This window comes from Carcharodon carcharias, chromosome 9, assembly GCF_017639515.1.
Source record: "Carcharodon carcharias isolate sCarCar2 chromosome 9, sCarCar2.pri, whole genome shotgun sequence".
NCBI classification, from domain to species: domain Eukaryota; kingdom Metazoa; phylum Chordata; class Chondrichthyes; order Lamniformes; family Lamnidae; genus Carcharodon; species Carcharodon carcharias.
In genome coordinates this window covers 4751160-4767608 of record NC_054475.1, presented here as the reverse complement: position 1 = coordinate 4767608, position 16449 = coordinate 4751160, and the positions used below count along the sequence as shown (strand labels likewise).

General features: G+C 40.8%; 1 pseudogene; it reads right to left on the bottom strand.

Annotated features, from left to right (window-relative positions):
- Window positions 1–5771: 5771 nt before the first annotated feature.
- On the bottom strand, window positions 5772–13934 carry LOC121282199 (annotated as a pseudogene).
- Window positions 13935–16449: the final 2515 nt, after the last annotated feature.

The following is a 16449-nucleotide window of genomic DNA, read 5'->3' as shown; positions in this document are numbered from 1 at the left end:
AAAATACCACTTCAGTGGAGTCCAGTTAATGACTTAAATAGCCAGTTTCCTTGGTAAAACATGCAGGCACGAAATACCCCCTGTCCCTGCAAAAAATGGGAGTGCCATATTTGGGGGTTTGGGGGGGGGTGCGGGACTTACAGATTCTGGCCACTTCCATCATTTTGCATCAACAGAGAGGCCTTGCATACTGTCACTTTGTGACATTTCTTACTTTCATTGCTTTATGAGCCCTCTGACATTGAAATCCTTAGTCAAGACTCACAGAATCACAGAATCACAGTGCAGAGGAGGTCCTTTGGCCCATCGAGTCTGCACCGAAACGTGATAAACACCTGACCTAGCTACCTAATCCCATTTACCAGCAAGTGGCCCACAGCCTCGAATATTATGGTGTGCCAAGTGCTCATTCAGGTAATTTTTAAAGGATGTGAGGCAACCCGCCTCCACCACCCTCCCAGGCAGCGCATTCCAGACTCTCACCACCCTCTGGGTAAAAAAGTTTTTCCTCACCTCCCCCCTAAAGCTCCTGCCCCTCACCTTGAACTTGTGTCCCCTTGTGACTGACCCTTCAACTAAGGGGAACTGCCGCACCCTATCCATCCTCTGCATACCCCTCATAATCTTGTACACCTTGATCAGGTCGCCCCTCAGTCTTCTCTGCTCCAATGAAGGCAACCCAAGTCTATCCAATGTCTCCTCATAACTTAAATGTTTAATCCAAGGAAACATCCTGCTGAATCTCCTCTGCACCACCTCCAGTGCAATCACATCCTTCCTACAATGTGCTAACCAGAACAGCACACAGTACTCCAGCTGTGGTCTCACCAAGGTTCAATACAACTCCAACATAACCTCCTCAATTTTGTAATCTATGCTTGATTGATAAAGGCAAGTGTCCCAAGTGCCTTTTGCACCACCTCACAAACATGCCCCTCCGCCTACAGAGATCTATGGACACACATGACGCGTGTGATGCCGTTCATTGAATACTTCCTTGTCAAATTACTTCTTCCAAAGCGTATCACCTCACACATTTCAGGATTAAACTCCATCAGCAACTTATCTGCCCATCTGACCATCCCGTCTATATCTTCCTGTAGCCCAAGACACTCAACCTCATTATTAACCACCCGGACAATCTTTGTGTCAACTGCAAACTTACTATTCCTACCCCCCACATAGTCATCTAAGCCTTTTATATAAATGACAAATAATAGGGAACCGAGCACAGATCCCTGGCTTCCAGTCACTAAATCATCCTTCTGTCATCACCCTCTGCCTCCTACAACTAAGCCAATTTTGAATCCACCTTATCAAATTACCCTGTATCCCATGTGCCTTTGCCTCCTTTATAAGTCTCCCATGTGGGACCGTGTCAAAGGTTTGTTGAAATCTATATAAACTACATCAACTGTACTACTCTCAGCGAAACTCCTGGTAACCTCCACAAAAAATTCAATCAAATTTGTTAGACATGACTTCCCTCTGACAAAGTCATGCTGACTAACCCTGATCAAACTTGGCCTCTCCAAGTGGATGTAGATTCTCTCCTTCAGAATTTTCTCCGATAGTTTCCCTACCACTGCTGTGAGGCTCACTGGCCTGTAGTCCCCTGGCTTATCTCTACAACCCTTCTTAAATAGCCACGTGCTAGTGAGCTCAGAAATAGGAGAATTGCGCCGATCAATACGTGACTTAAGAGTTGGTGCAGGAGGGAGGCATTTAGATTCCTGGGTCACTGGTACCATTTCTGGGGAAGGTGGTACTTGTAGAAGCGGGACGTCCTACATCTGAACCAGAGCGGGACTAACATCATTGCAGGCGGGTTTGCTAGTGCTGTTGGGAGGTGTTCAAACTATTTCGGCAAGGGGAAGGGACACAGTATGTTTGCAGAATAGGGACACATCATAAAACAGTAAAACAATCAAGTCAGAGGGAGTAAAGCTGCATTAAGTTTCAAAGGAGCAAGACAAGGCTGGATGGCCTCTACTTTAATGCCAGGAGTATTACAGCTAATGCTGATGAGTTAAGGGTGAAGATGGAGACGTGGAATTGTGATATAGTAGCCATCACTGAGATGTGGTTGAGGGAGGGGCAGGATTGGCAGCTCAAGATTCTGGGATACAGAATCTTCAGGCGAGAGAGAGGAGGGAATAAAAGTGCAGGTGGCGTTGCATTATTAGTTAAGGAGACAGTTACTGCAGTAAGGAGAGATGATATCTTGGACAGGGCATCGAATGAATCTTTGTGGGTAGAGCTAAGGAGTTAAAAAGGGGCAGTCACATTGTTAGGTGTTTGTTATAGATCCCCAGATAGTCAGCGGGAAATTGGGGAGCAAATATGTGCACAATTTGTGGAGGTGTGTGAAAACAATAACAATAGGGTAATTATATTATGTGGTTTCAACTTTCCCAACATTCATTGGGGTAGACGTACTGTTAAGGGCTGGGATGAAGGGTATTTCTTGAAATGTGTACAGGAGAACTTTTTAGGTCAATATGTAGAGGGTCCAACAAGGGACAGCGCAGTGCTGGACCTAATTCTGGGGAATGAAGCCGGACATGTGGCTGAGGTGGTGGTGGGGGAGCAGTTTAGTGATAGCGACCACAACATGGTAGAATTTAAGCTTGTTATGGACAAAGGAATAGACAAGTTGCAAGAAAATGTTTTGGACTGGGAGAGATGGATATTAATATAATAAGACAGGATCTGGCCAAGGTAGACTGGGAACAGCTACTTGTGAGGAAATCTACAGAGGAGCAGTTGGCAGTGTTCAAAAAGGAACTGGGGAGGATACAGGCTCAAGATGTTCCCTCTAGGGTGATAAGAAGGAGTCACAAGCCCAGAGAACCATGAATGACCAGAGATATTCAGGTTATGATGAGAAGGAAAAGAGAAATCTTTAGCAGGTACAAGGGAAGCAAATCAACAGAGGCATTAGTGGAGTACAGAAAATGCAGGGTGGAGCTTAAGAAAGCCATTAGGAGAGCAAAGAGGGGACATGAGAAAGCTCTGGCTGGTAAAAGTAGGGAAATTTCCAAGATATTCTATAAGTATATCAATGGGAAGAGTATAACTAGAGAAAGAGTGGGACCCATAGTAAATCCTTCCATGTCCCTCCTAATGCTCATGTGGTGAATGCTGATTCAATTTGGTGCTTCAAATGAGCTGCATCTGTTCGGGGCTCGGTTCGAGATCACCTTGTATTAAAAAGTAATCCAAGACCAGATCAATGTGTGTTCCTGGTTAAACGGGTGAGAGAGGAATTTTTCAATTTTCATTTCCTGAGTTTATATTTAATTTGTTCCCTCTCCCCAGAGATTACATGGTTCCAGATGGATAGGGAGAGTCTGTACCGTGAGGCATAAGGCATCACAACTCCATGGCCAGGCTAAATCGACCAGTTGGGCTTTTCCATTTTTTGGAAAAGAAATAAATTATACGTGTACTTTGATAAAGGCAGGTAAGCAGGATTTTTCACCACTGAAAATGCAGAGGCAATGATTTACTTGGATACCGTACAGGTAATTCTCAAGTTTGTTCCTGGTAGCTTATTATATTGTTTTGCCTGTTACTGATGTAAAACCATTTGCATTCTCCCAAAATAGATTCTTCACCAGCTGAATGTGGGTACTATGCTGGCATGTTTCCAAACCACTGGAATCTGTCCATGACTCTTTTGTTTTAAAGCCTTTAAGGCAGTAGAAAGCTTCCATCTCATTAAAGTTGAGACCCATATACACAGTTGGATTATTGGGTTGGAAGTTATCGTTTCCAGTGAATACTTCAAGAAACTAAACTTTAACAGCGACTTGTCTTTCAGATGCTGATCTCCTGTGCATTCCTGATATTTGATACATTTAATTTCGTCACATCTTGGCTCAGAATTTGCCGTAGTAGTAACAGTGATGCTGCCAGTGCTTGCTATTATTACTGTGTCAAGCTGACAGCAGCGTCTGGTATTCGCATATGCACAGTTAAACGTGTAAATCAGGAAGTTGTTGTCAGTGATACGCTGCTTTGCCACAGGCTGCATTGCTGCAGCCTTTACAGGGTTATACTCATTGAAGTTTAGAAGAATGAGAGGTGATCTTATTGTAACATAATAAGATTCTGAGGGGGATTGACAGGGTAAATGTTGAGGGGATGTTTCCTGTAATGGAGAATCTGGAACAATGGAGCACTGTTTCCAAATAAAAGGCATCTCCCATTTTGCAAGCAGCTCATTGCCTCAGGAGAACATTTAGAAGTTGCATCTTTTTAATAAAATATTTCTAAAGTTTTAGTTCTGATACTTATGATTCTCCCTTAACTCCATAAGCATCTCTCAGTTTGTACTTTACTTTTTGTACTTTGATTTAAATATGAGTTATATTCCCTACATTTTACTTCCTGCATTGCTGCCTGTGACAATTCTTCAATCAGATTGGGTGATCAGCCTGCCTTTGCCTGTCCTATCTCTGGATGCCACAGATCCACTGTTAAAGGTCCCAAATTGAAACTGACATTGGGAAAGAGGATATCTACATTCCAGAGCCGATCAAATCTATGTGGATAACTTTTGTTAAGGACGTGGACAATGCTGTCCCATTACAGCTGACTTGAAAATATGTGTGATTGCTTCTTACAATCTTGGGAAACATTGCCGACCATTTTAGAATATCTAGACCAGGGTGCACTGAAATTCAATCTGAAATGGAAATCACAGAATCACAGAATTTTAAAGGCACAGAAGGAGGCCATTCCACCCATCCTGTCTGCAGTGGCTCTGCAAATGAGCATTATGACCTAGTGCCATTGCACTGCCTTTTCCCTGTAACCCTGCACATTGTTTCTATTTAAATAATCATCTAATGTCCTCTTGAATGCCTCGATTAAATCTCCCTTCACCACACATGGATGCAGTGCATTCCAGACCCGAATCAATAGTTGTACGAAAAAGCTTTTTCTCACGTCACGTTTGCTTCTTTTGAAAATCACTTTAAATTGTGCCCTCTCGTTCTTGATCCTTTTCCAAGCGGGAATGGCTTGTCCCCATCTCCTCTGTCCAGCCCCCTCATGATTTTGAACATCTCCATCAAATCTCCTCTTCACCTTCTTCCCTCCAAGGAGAACAGCCCCAACCTCTCCGATCTATCTTCGTAACTGAAATTTCTCTTTTCATCGGAAACATAGTTGTAAGCCTTTTCTGCACTCTCTCCAATGTGTTCACATCCTTCCTATAATTTGGGGCCCAGAAGTACACACAACGCTCTTGTACACTATGCCATAATATCCAGCATCTTGAATCAATGGGATCTTGTATTAGAATTACTCTGAGATGTAAATAGAACCAGAACGAGACTTCATCAGGCTACATCCAAATTTCTGAGGATATTATTCAACAACCACTTCTCATGTGATCTACAAATTCCTACCTGTGTTTGGCAAACTTTGACATGAGTGGATCACCTCACAAGACAGTTCAAATGTGAAATGAATTCAGGCTCCACCACACACAGAAGTAAATGGAACAAGAAACAGGAAAACTGGGAGTATGCGTTGCATGTTGATATTTTATTGAACAATTTTAAGAACGATTGTAATGAAGAGAAAAGGAGAGAAAAGGCGGCCGTGTGATGTTAGGATCACATTTACTTCAAGTCAGGTTTCACTGCAGAGGTCATCCACATTCAGCAGAAATGTGTATGTCACTGGAGTGAATCACTGCACCAATAATATATCACGACTGAATGTCAGAACCAAAAGATAACTGAGTGAAAGTGCTACACAATCAGAGAGGGAATATAATTAGACTGTATCAACATTATCATTTCCAATCCAGAACCAGTGTCCTTAGTCTGTTCCTATAAAAACACACAGTGACAAGGCATTTCTTTAATTATTATTTCTATTTTCCTTGTTTTTCAGCTGTGATTTAGTGCAGAGTTCTGCTGAGCATGAACCACAGCCAATTGCCAATTGTATATATTTGTTTATTGTTATTCAAGAGATGATGACTTCCTCTATTACACTCTGCAGCCAGGTGACAACTGCTGCACTGGAGGGTCATGTGATGGCTTAAAATGCAGATCAGGGTGTGCTTTTAATGAGAATACAGAAGAAGAAATTAGACAGCCTTAGCCAAACCCACACGATTGCTCCCACTGTCGAAAATGGAGTAATATTCCCCAATGAACACATCTCCCAGGATCCAGAGGTTTCCACCGGTAACGCCAAATCCACTGGAGCAGATTCTTTGGTTGTCAAAAGTTTGCTGTAAGGAAAAGGAGAACAATTAACATTAAAATAAATTCCTATTGCATCTTCTAAAATTTCAAAGTTTACTCTAGCACCCCATTGCTGTCCAATAACACACCTGTAACGTGTAAGCTTGTGCGGGGAGAGGGAAGTCCACTCCATTGATTGTGAAGACCACATCAGGCATGTTCTGCAGATTGTTACAGTTTATGTTGTACTGTAAGAAAATAGAAACAGCATTCAGTCATTGAGTCAGTATAAAGATTTACAATAACTCATTTATAGAGCAATGCCATTCCTAATTAATCAATATTGAGCTAAAGATGAGGTAAAATGGGAATACACAAGCTGGATAACAGGAAATGGCTAAAGAGAAAGATTGGTGATTCCCAGGATAGACTTAATTTCCATATCGCAACATCATACCAAAACATTTCTAAATATCAGTGTTCATCTCAATGCCAAAACAATGATAAACAGGATAATGGATTTCACATTTTGTCTTCTGATACTGTGCACTATTTCTGCAGGAAATTTTCCCCTTGAATAACAAGGTTCCAAAATGTAAAGACTCTTCCCCTTAAATTTGCTACAAATATTGGTGCATTTCCAATATCTCTGGGGCAGTATGTCCATGCTAGTGTGATTGTTGCCTCATATTAGTGAAATTTAATTTAACATCACTCTGTCCTCTCACTCCCGCCCACTCTACCCCTCCCTCGCCACACACCATCCCCACCCCAACCCACAAGAGGCTGAGGGAACTTACACAGAGCAAATTATGAATGAGAATTTGCAAGATTTTTTATAAATGTAGCGTGTATCATTTTGTCATAGTGTAAATGATCTGTTACAGGCTGCATTGTTAATGAATCATTGATGCACACTCAGATACTCCGCGTCCACGCCCAATGTTGGAACATGGGTTTACCTCCCTATAGTTAGTTGGAATTGCTCCAATGCCCATCTGGATATTGTCAATGGATGTACTGGGACCAACAAGAAGAGAATTGCCAGTATCAACAATGGCAGGACAACCTCCACTGCAGGCCACCCCTCCCCATTGATTGTCACTCTAGAAGGAGAAAAATGCATCAAGAGTTCGTCAAAGATTGAAAACTGCCTCAAGTATTAGACAAATTGAACAATTAATAGTAAGTTGAGTCTTGCTGAGACATTCATTATATCTTCCATAAATGCTGATTCAACTGTGATCTTAAAATTAGTCTAAGTATGTTATTCCTTCTTTCCTTTGAGTTTGTTTGTATCAATATAATTTGTTAAAATCATTATCTCAGACTTCAGTAGAGAAGCAGAAAATATCTATTCCTCTTGTAGATGGGTAATCACTTACCTGTCAATGAGGATTTGCCAGTAGGCATCACGAGTGACAGGAACCCAGTGAATTTGGCCTGTGTAGTGACTTGAATCAATTCCACCAAATAGGATTTCACTGCCGGACTGACCTTGCTGTCTGTAAAACAAAAGAGAATTCAAGAAAAGCTCAGAGATTGATATATTTCCAGTTTAGAGGTAGCACTTAGTAATGTGACTGCCTATTGGATATTGTATCTAAAATCAACAACTTTCTAAATCAGCTACTAAAAGTCATTGATTGCAATGTTGCCATAAATACTAAAAATAAATTCAAAATAATAAATTTAAAATGGACAACTATACCGTTTAAATGAATTATACAGAATATATTCTGGCTCTGTTTATTGGTTCTATTCTGAATTGGGTTGATAGCACCAGAGGACAAATTCAAGGTTTGGAACAAAATCACTTTGAAAGAAAGCACCTGCATTGATGTTGAGCCTTTCACATCCTGAGAATGGCCTTAAATTCTTCTCACCCAACTAATACATTTGAAGTGTATTTAACATTGCAGTGTAGACAAACGTGGCAGGCAGTTTGTACACAGCAGTGTCCCACAAATAATCTGAGCGAACTCAGTGAAAAGATACCACGGACATCAGTTTCCTGCCCACTTCCCATATCCATCAATTCCATGAGTGACCAAAAATCTGTCTATTTCAGCCTTAAGTATACTCAGTGATGGAGCATCCACAAACCTCTGGGGTAGAGAATGCCAAAGATTCACAATGTCCTGATAGTGAAGAGGTTTCTCAACATGCCAGCCCCAACCACCTATCCTGACTCTGTGCCCCTTTGTTCTTAATTCCACAGCCAGAAAATAACCTCTCAGTGTCCACCCTGTCAAGGCCCTTCAGAACCTTGTATGTTTCAATGAGACTGTTGCATTTTATGCCTTGGAAATATGCAGAGATGATACACCATTTTCTACTTGCACAGGATAAGATTTATTTACAATGCTTTAAAAATGCCTGCTCCCTCGCTTGCAGCAGCCAGCCTCTGTTCAGTCTCTGCCTCTCTCTCTCTCTTGAAGTGACCACAGCCAGGCTTAATTAATCATACACAGTGAGCAGTGAACAGAGACACATAATCAAATGTTGAGGAATTGAGCACTACTGGGCTCACCTCTAATTCTTCTAACCTCCAGAGAATATTAATCTAATTTACTGAACATATCTTCATTGCATAACCCTCTTACCCCAGGGACTAATCTACTGAACCTTTGATTTACTGCCTCCAGTGCAACTATATCTTTCCTTGGATACAGGGACCAACACTGCCGATGTAACTTCAGGTGTGAAGTACAATGCCACCCTAAAGTATTGACATTCACAACGTGCTCAAGTTTTACATTAGATTTGAGCCCATGGCATTGACACAAAGACAAGAGCGTTAACAACTAAGGCAAGCTGATTGTTTGAGTGAAAGCAAAATAAGCAGTTCCTGTTTCATTCAGGGAAATAACATGTAGCAACAAGTGCATAAAAGATTTTTACCTTGTTAGGTACACAGAGAAAAGAGGCTCATCCACCAGTCTCTGCGATATCATGTTACTAAATACAGTTGTGGCTCCTGATGCTGCAAGAGATGGAAAGCCCATGCCCAGAATTCCATCAAATTTAACATAGGAAAAGAAACCACCAGGTTCAGATGAACTTAAACCAAATTCCTGACCATGGATAGTAATGTTTGAAATCTAGAAAAATAAAGTCCAGTGATTATTCATGAGAAATTAAGCAGAATGTTATCCTGTAAATTGTAACGTCTCCATAAATTGCACTTAGCAAATATATTTTCCCCACACCCATGCAGCCAATCAAGAGCACCAATGGGTTAGATGACCAATTAAACTTTTTTTTAACAATCCTGTTTCATGGATAAATTTTGGAAAAGAAATGGGGAGTGGCCACATGAGCTTCTTTGAATAGTAGATGGTGGTTGTTTACATCCACTTCAAAGGTTACCTATAACACTATGGCACTCTCAATCTGGATTATCTGTACAAGTGGGTTTGAGCTCGCAACCTTCTGACTCAGAGTGCTACCACTGAGTTAAGGCAGGTGACTGAAAGATGTCATATCCCACATTCAACACAAATAGACATAAGGCTGTGAGTTGAACTGAATGAAGGGAGCATTTTCATCAAATATCTACTGTTCCAATGGAAAGAATTTCAGGCAAGTTTTATTACAAATCCTCAACTTGAACATTGAGACACTCTCTGCTACATCATCATTACACACCCACGTATCTGTTTGTCTTCCAACTGATCAAAATCATTATTTTTGATTCCAAGATCTTTGTGTCGTTATCTGGAACATATTACCTTAGACATCAATTATCACCGTTATGTAGTTTAATTTACTTGATGAAGGGGCTACAATCTACTTACTCTGACAGTGTCATATCCCAGTATTCCTGTCATGGCACCTGTACCATACTGGATAGATACACCCTGGTTGTTTGAACGATATGTTGATGACAATCTGGGGTTGAATCTTCTATGCACCACTGGAACAGAACATTCATTTCATGAAATTAATAAAAAAAACATTTCAGCATTTAGTCTAATATAACAAGAAACTTTTGTGCCAGAAAAGAATCAATTACTCACATTTTTTAAAGTTTCTATTTTTAACAAGCACCCACCCAATTTTGTTGAGCCAATTACGTATATCACTGGTTCCCTTTTCCTTGGAATGAGGTCCTGAGAACGTGAGGAGGATCAGAAAGCTGTGTTCATGTGTGAGGTGGAGCTCTGTGTTGGACATGTGTGTTGGACATGTGCACACCTACAAAGGAAGATACTTCATGCCAGTCTAGGGGAGACCCTCTTGTTAGCCTAGCCATTGGATAAGCTTAAACCTAATCAAATTTAACTAGACACCAGAATGGTCCCTGGGAGAGGGATTTTTGCTGCCAGGTCAGGTTGGAGATCCTGGGGTCGTTCTCCTTGGAACAAAGGTGATTGAGGGAAAATGTGAGAGAGGTGCAGAAGATAATCAGTTTATGATGGGTTTAGATAAGGTAGAGAAAGAAAAGCTGTTCCCATTAGCTGATAATTTAAAGACCAAGGGCGCAGATTTAAGGATTCGGGCAATAGATGCAGTTGGATGTCAGGAAGAAGTTTTTTAAGCAGCGGGTGTTAGTGACCTGGAACTTGCTGCCTACAAGGATGGTGGAAGGAGAAATAATCAATGATTTCAAAAGGAAATTGGATGAGAACTTGAGGAATATAAACCAGCAGGGCTATGGGGATAGAGCCATGGAATAGCACTGACTGGGTTGCTCTATAGTGAGCTTGCATGGAGCCATTTGGCTAAATTGTCCCCTCTGTGCAGTAATGAATTCATGACTCTATGATGCAGCGTTATGGAGAATGGACCTTTGCTGTGTACTTTTGATTTGTTTAGTTTTTTATGACCTGAATTGTCATTAAGGATTCAAAACATAGTTCTAAATTCTTCCAGGTTCTCAATTTGCTTTGTTGCCGCAAAATCTCCACTGTCCATTCTCTTTGCCAGTAACCATCCGATCCAGGAGTGTGAACTGGAAATTATTTTACACTAATGCTAAGTTTTTTGTGTAACTTCAACCTAAGATTTATTCATATCCAGAGGGAGACAAAGAACCACATCTTAAACCTCCAAGAAATCAAAGCTTGGTTAAATTTCTCTCCAAGCCCAGAGGTAACCAAGCAAAATTCTATTGTTTCATCCAATCTTACAAAACAGACTGTTCAACTGTGACTATTGTAGAAATTTGACTCTCTTCCTAACCCGGCTACACAACTGACCTTAACATGAAGACAATTCACAAAGGGAAGTATGTTAACAGCAGGGTAATATTTACTTACTGCATGGTTTTTCAGAACAGTAAACTGATGGGACCCAGAGATTGGATGAGCCAGTGTCAAAGATGACGGTGAAGCTCTGTGGTGGATTCCCAATGCTGATTGCTCCATAGTATGACAACTGTCAGCAAAAAGAAAAAGACCAAAATATATCAACTGGAAATATATCATTGTGTTATTAGGTTCATGTTCCTCTACACCCATTAGAAAATGTAAATCTTCCGATCACTCCTTTATTCTAATCACATGATGCAGAAGTAGAAGAGTGTAGCTATTTAAATGCAAGAGAGGTAATGAGTAGGAATAAGCAATGTATCTGTTCCTATGTATTATGCTGAATAATATACTTCATGGCTAAGATGATGTTGCACCTTTCATTCATGTTCTCTTTTAACTTCAGGTCACATCTCAACTCCAACTGATGCTAACAAGACTGATAGCATTGTTAAACACCCACCCAGCAACACAAGTCATGCTCATTAATAGTACCCAGAAATATTAACCCAGTAACCATCAGCATTGGTTAGCAAGCTGCTGCCAGCTTATAGGTCTACAGAAAAAATAAGTAATTTCTCACAATGAATCAGAAGTTTCAAATCCAGATCAAAAGGATTCAATGTTGTGATCACTAGTTTTTCATAGAAACATACAATGGTTACAGTGTAGATGGAGGCCATTTGACCCGTCATTTCCAACTAGCTCTCTGCAATAGCAGTTCAGCTACGTCTACTCCTCTCACATTATCCCCTTGTTCCTGCAAATATTGTCACTTCCCATAATTATCCAATTTTCTTTTCAAAGCTGCAATTGAATCTGCCTCCTCCACCCTTATAGTCATAATGATCCAGATCCTAACCACTGGCTGTGTAAAAAATGTTTCTTCCTTGTGTTACCATTGTTTCTTTTCTCAGTTACCTTCAATCAGTAACCACTCGTTCTTGACCATTCTCCTAATGATTTTGACAACCTCCAACAAACGTACTCTTAATCTTCTCTTCAAGTACAGCAGCCCCAGTTTTTTCAACCTATCCATGTAACTGAAGTTTCTCATTCCTGGAACCATCTGGTAAATCTTTTCTGTCCCCTTTCTAATGCCTTTGTATCCTCCCTATAATGTGGTGACCAGAATTGGAAATTTGACTCCAGTTGAGGTTGAATCAATATTTTGTAGATTGGTTCATCATAAATTCCTTGCTTTTATGATCAGTATGTCTCTATTTATGAAGTCCAGGATCCTGTATGCCTTTTAACCAACCTGCCCTGTCACTTTCAACAATTTGTGCACACACACACCCAGATTTCTCTACACCTACATCCCCTTCAGAATTGTACTCTTTACATTATATTGCCTCTACTTGTTCTTTATACCAAAATTTATCACTTCACACTTCTCTGCATTAAATTTTAGCTGCTAGATGTTCTCCTAATCCACCAAACTCTCTATGTCCTCTTGATATCTATCACTGCCAACCTCACAGTTCGCAATACTTCCAAGCTTTGTATCACCTGCAAATGTTGAAATTGTGCCCGGCCTCACCCAACTCTAGGTCATTGATCTAGATCAGGAAAAGCAGTGGGGCTAATACAGGTTCCAGGGAATCCGACCATATGCTTTCCTCCAGACTGGAAAACAACCATTCACCAGGACTCTCTTTTACCTGTCGCTCAGCCAACTTCATATCCATGCTTATAATGTTCCTTCTATTCGATAGGCTTCAATTATGATGACATGTTCTAATGTAGCATTTTATCAAATGCCTTTAGGAAGTCCACGCACACCACATCAAACTCATTACCCTGAACAACCTGCACTGTTAACTCATCAAAAAATATAATCAAATTAGTTTAACATGATTATTGTTTAACAAGTCTATGCCAACTTTCCTGACTTAATCCACATATGTTCAAGTGACTTACAGCACCCAACAACAGATAGAACAGCTGAATCCCATCCATTGACAATTTCCGTGTAAATTATAGCAGGTTAAATATCTACAACACAAGGTCTACTCGCAAAGTTTATGTGCCACTGAATTATTGCCCTTAACCAGCAACTGGCTCAGAGAATAACATAAATTATAGCTGGAAGCTGCAACAAATGTAAGTTAAGATGTAGTTTTCTCTTTTGTTAGGTAAACTGAGAGATTACTTACATCCAAGTAGTTAATCATTGGTTCATTTATCTCCAGAGTTAAGGGTTGTTCAAACTTTGAGCAGGGATCATATGGATGATTCTTCAGGAAGTCTCCCAGCAACTCTTTCTCCTTAAGAACATCACGGGCAGATTTGCCCTTAAACAAGGGCACTCTGTAAAGAAATAAAATAAGTTGCAAATGTGATCAACCTTTTCTGTTCCTTGCTGACATATTATTCATTTCCTCGTTTGTCTTGTGTTGATTTCCTACCTGATCAGACATTCAGAGAGCTGAATGCAAGCGAGGGTGATGAGCAGCCACTTCATCTTGCCAGTTGGGTTGGTTTGGAGACTCTACAGAACCTAGAGTTTGGGGCCTGAGCAGTAACATTTATACCCTCTCCGACCAAACTATTCCATTGTCATGAGGCCTCAGATACGATCATTCAGTATGATAAGTAAGTATTAATGTACACATGATCAGTTTATCTCAAATATAATCTTTTTAATTAAGGACAACCTTCAAACTAAGTGGTAAGGAATTAAGAGCATTTGGGTTATAACAAAACACTTTAAGTATTGTAAAAATCAGGCTAAAAACAATTGTGTTAGAGCCACAAAATGTCAATATCACAAGAAGATAAGTTCACTGCTGGATACAACATTTAACCAGTTCATGTTTGAGGCACCCCATCCACAAACATTCACTCCCTCCACCACCGATGCACACTAGCAGCTGTGTGTTCCATCCGCAAGGAACTCACCAAGGCTCCTTAGACAGCACCTTCCAAAAGCATTAAATCTACCATCATAAAGACAAGGGCAGCAGATACATGGGAGCACCACAAACTGGAATTTCCCCTCCAAGCCACTCATCATCCTGACTTGGATATATATCGCTGTTCCTTCACTGTTGCTGGATCAAACTCCTGGAATTCCATCCCTAAGAGCACTGTAGGTGTACCTACACCACAGCAGTTCAAGAAGGCAGCTCACCACCACCTTCTCAAGGGTAATTAGGGATGGGCAAGAAACGTTGGCCTAGCCAGCGGCGCCCACATCCCATGTACGATTAAATCAAGGTTTGCCACTACGGAGGTTGAAGAACCTCTGATGTTGAATTTCTTGGAGGGTACTAATTTATCATGCTTGCATTGAATAGGCTCAATTGACAACATCAGTTGCAACAGTGGTGCCCTGTCGATTTAGAAAAATCATCTGACTCCAACAAGATAGGTTTTGCATTTGAAATTTTGAAATGTACTCTTTTGGGGTAGAAATTTCACTTCAGAGTTATGTTGTGCTGCTTTAAAAGCCCTGATCTGGGACTTGAATATGTCACCTAGGCTTACACATTTTATGCCATGTTAAAATATGGATCTTCTGCGAGTTCAGGTGAACTTTATCAAGGAAGACCAGATGGATTCACCAAGTGTTCGATCCAATATTTATCCCCTCATCCAACACCACCGAAAGAGATTTACTGTTTTTTTTTAAATTTCCTCTTGGTGTATGGGTGTTACTGCAAGGCCAGTATTTATTGCCCACCCGTAATTGTCCTTGAGCAGGCGATGGTGAACCCCGTTATCAACTTTTCTGTAGTGGGATGATAGAACTGAGCAGCTTGTTAGGCCATTTCAGATGCCTGAAATGCCTCAGATGGTAGTTGTGAGTCAACCATGTTGCTGTGCGGCTGGAGTCACATGTAGTCCAGACCAAGTAAGGACGGCAGATTCCCACCCATAAAGGGCATTAGTAATTCAGGTAGGTTTTACACAGTAGCACAGAAGTCGCATTATCATTTTTAATTAGACAAGTGCTTTGTTCCAGGTTTATTAATTAATTGAATTTAAATTCAGCAACTCCCATGGTAGGATTTGAACTCATGCCTCGGATGTATTGCTAGGTCATGTCACTGACCACCCCATCCTTGCATTCCCATCCCGTTGTAGCAAGTCGGATTTTCCTGTGTACGACTGGCTGCTGCCTATATGTACAAAGCAATTAGGCCCATGCTTGAGTATTAACTTGTTCCTCCACGGCATTGCAATTGAATCCAGCATTTTCCAGACCAAGAAATAGAAAAAGCCAAGCTTCCTGCTCCTGTTTATTATCCACTGGACTCTGTGGATTGTTGTATCCCTGGACATTGCAAACAGGCAAGATTACAAACTGCGATAACCATCATTGTGTCCAACAGCCCACTTGCATTCATTATAAATTCTCAGGTCGTGAAAGGTCATTTGGGTGAATTCAGCAATTGCCAATAGAAGAGAAAGTCAACATTTGTTGATAATCTTTGGGAATTGAAGCCATAATGAAGAATTCTGGGCAATCCCCATCATGCTCGGCTGTGGCAAGTGAACAGAGACAGCCTTTTGCCTATGTTTTCCTGCTGAATCATATCGTTGGTTACATCAACTTTGGGTACAATCGGTCACCTTGCCCAAAAACGTCTAGGGACTTTATTTTTCCACTCAGGAGGACCAATTCCCTTTACACATATCTCTGGACCGATAACAGCTTGATAACCTGTTGCCCTTTTGGGAACGTATAATATTTAACTTACTATTTCTTGCTCCAGTGCGTTTCCATTGTGTGCACTGACCCAACAAAGGCAGAGAAATAGTTCAATGCCGGGCATGATAGGAGAACCTGTTCTTCCCAAAACTGCTTCTTTCGTATGTGGGTAACTTATATGTTCTGCATTTTACCAATTTTGTCTACCCAAGTTAAATGATCAGACTTTCAGTGAGACAGTGATGCAAAATATAGTGAGACATCAGATGAATGAAGCTCTCTGTGCATTGACAAGAAAAGAGTTTCATAAGTTTACAAGGAG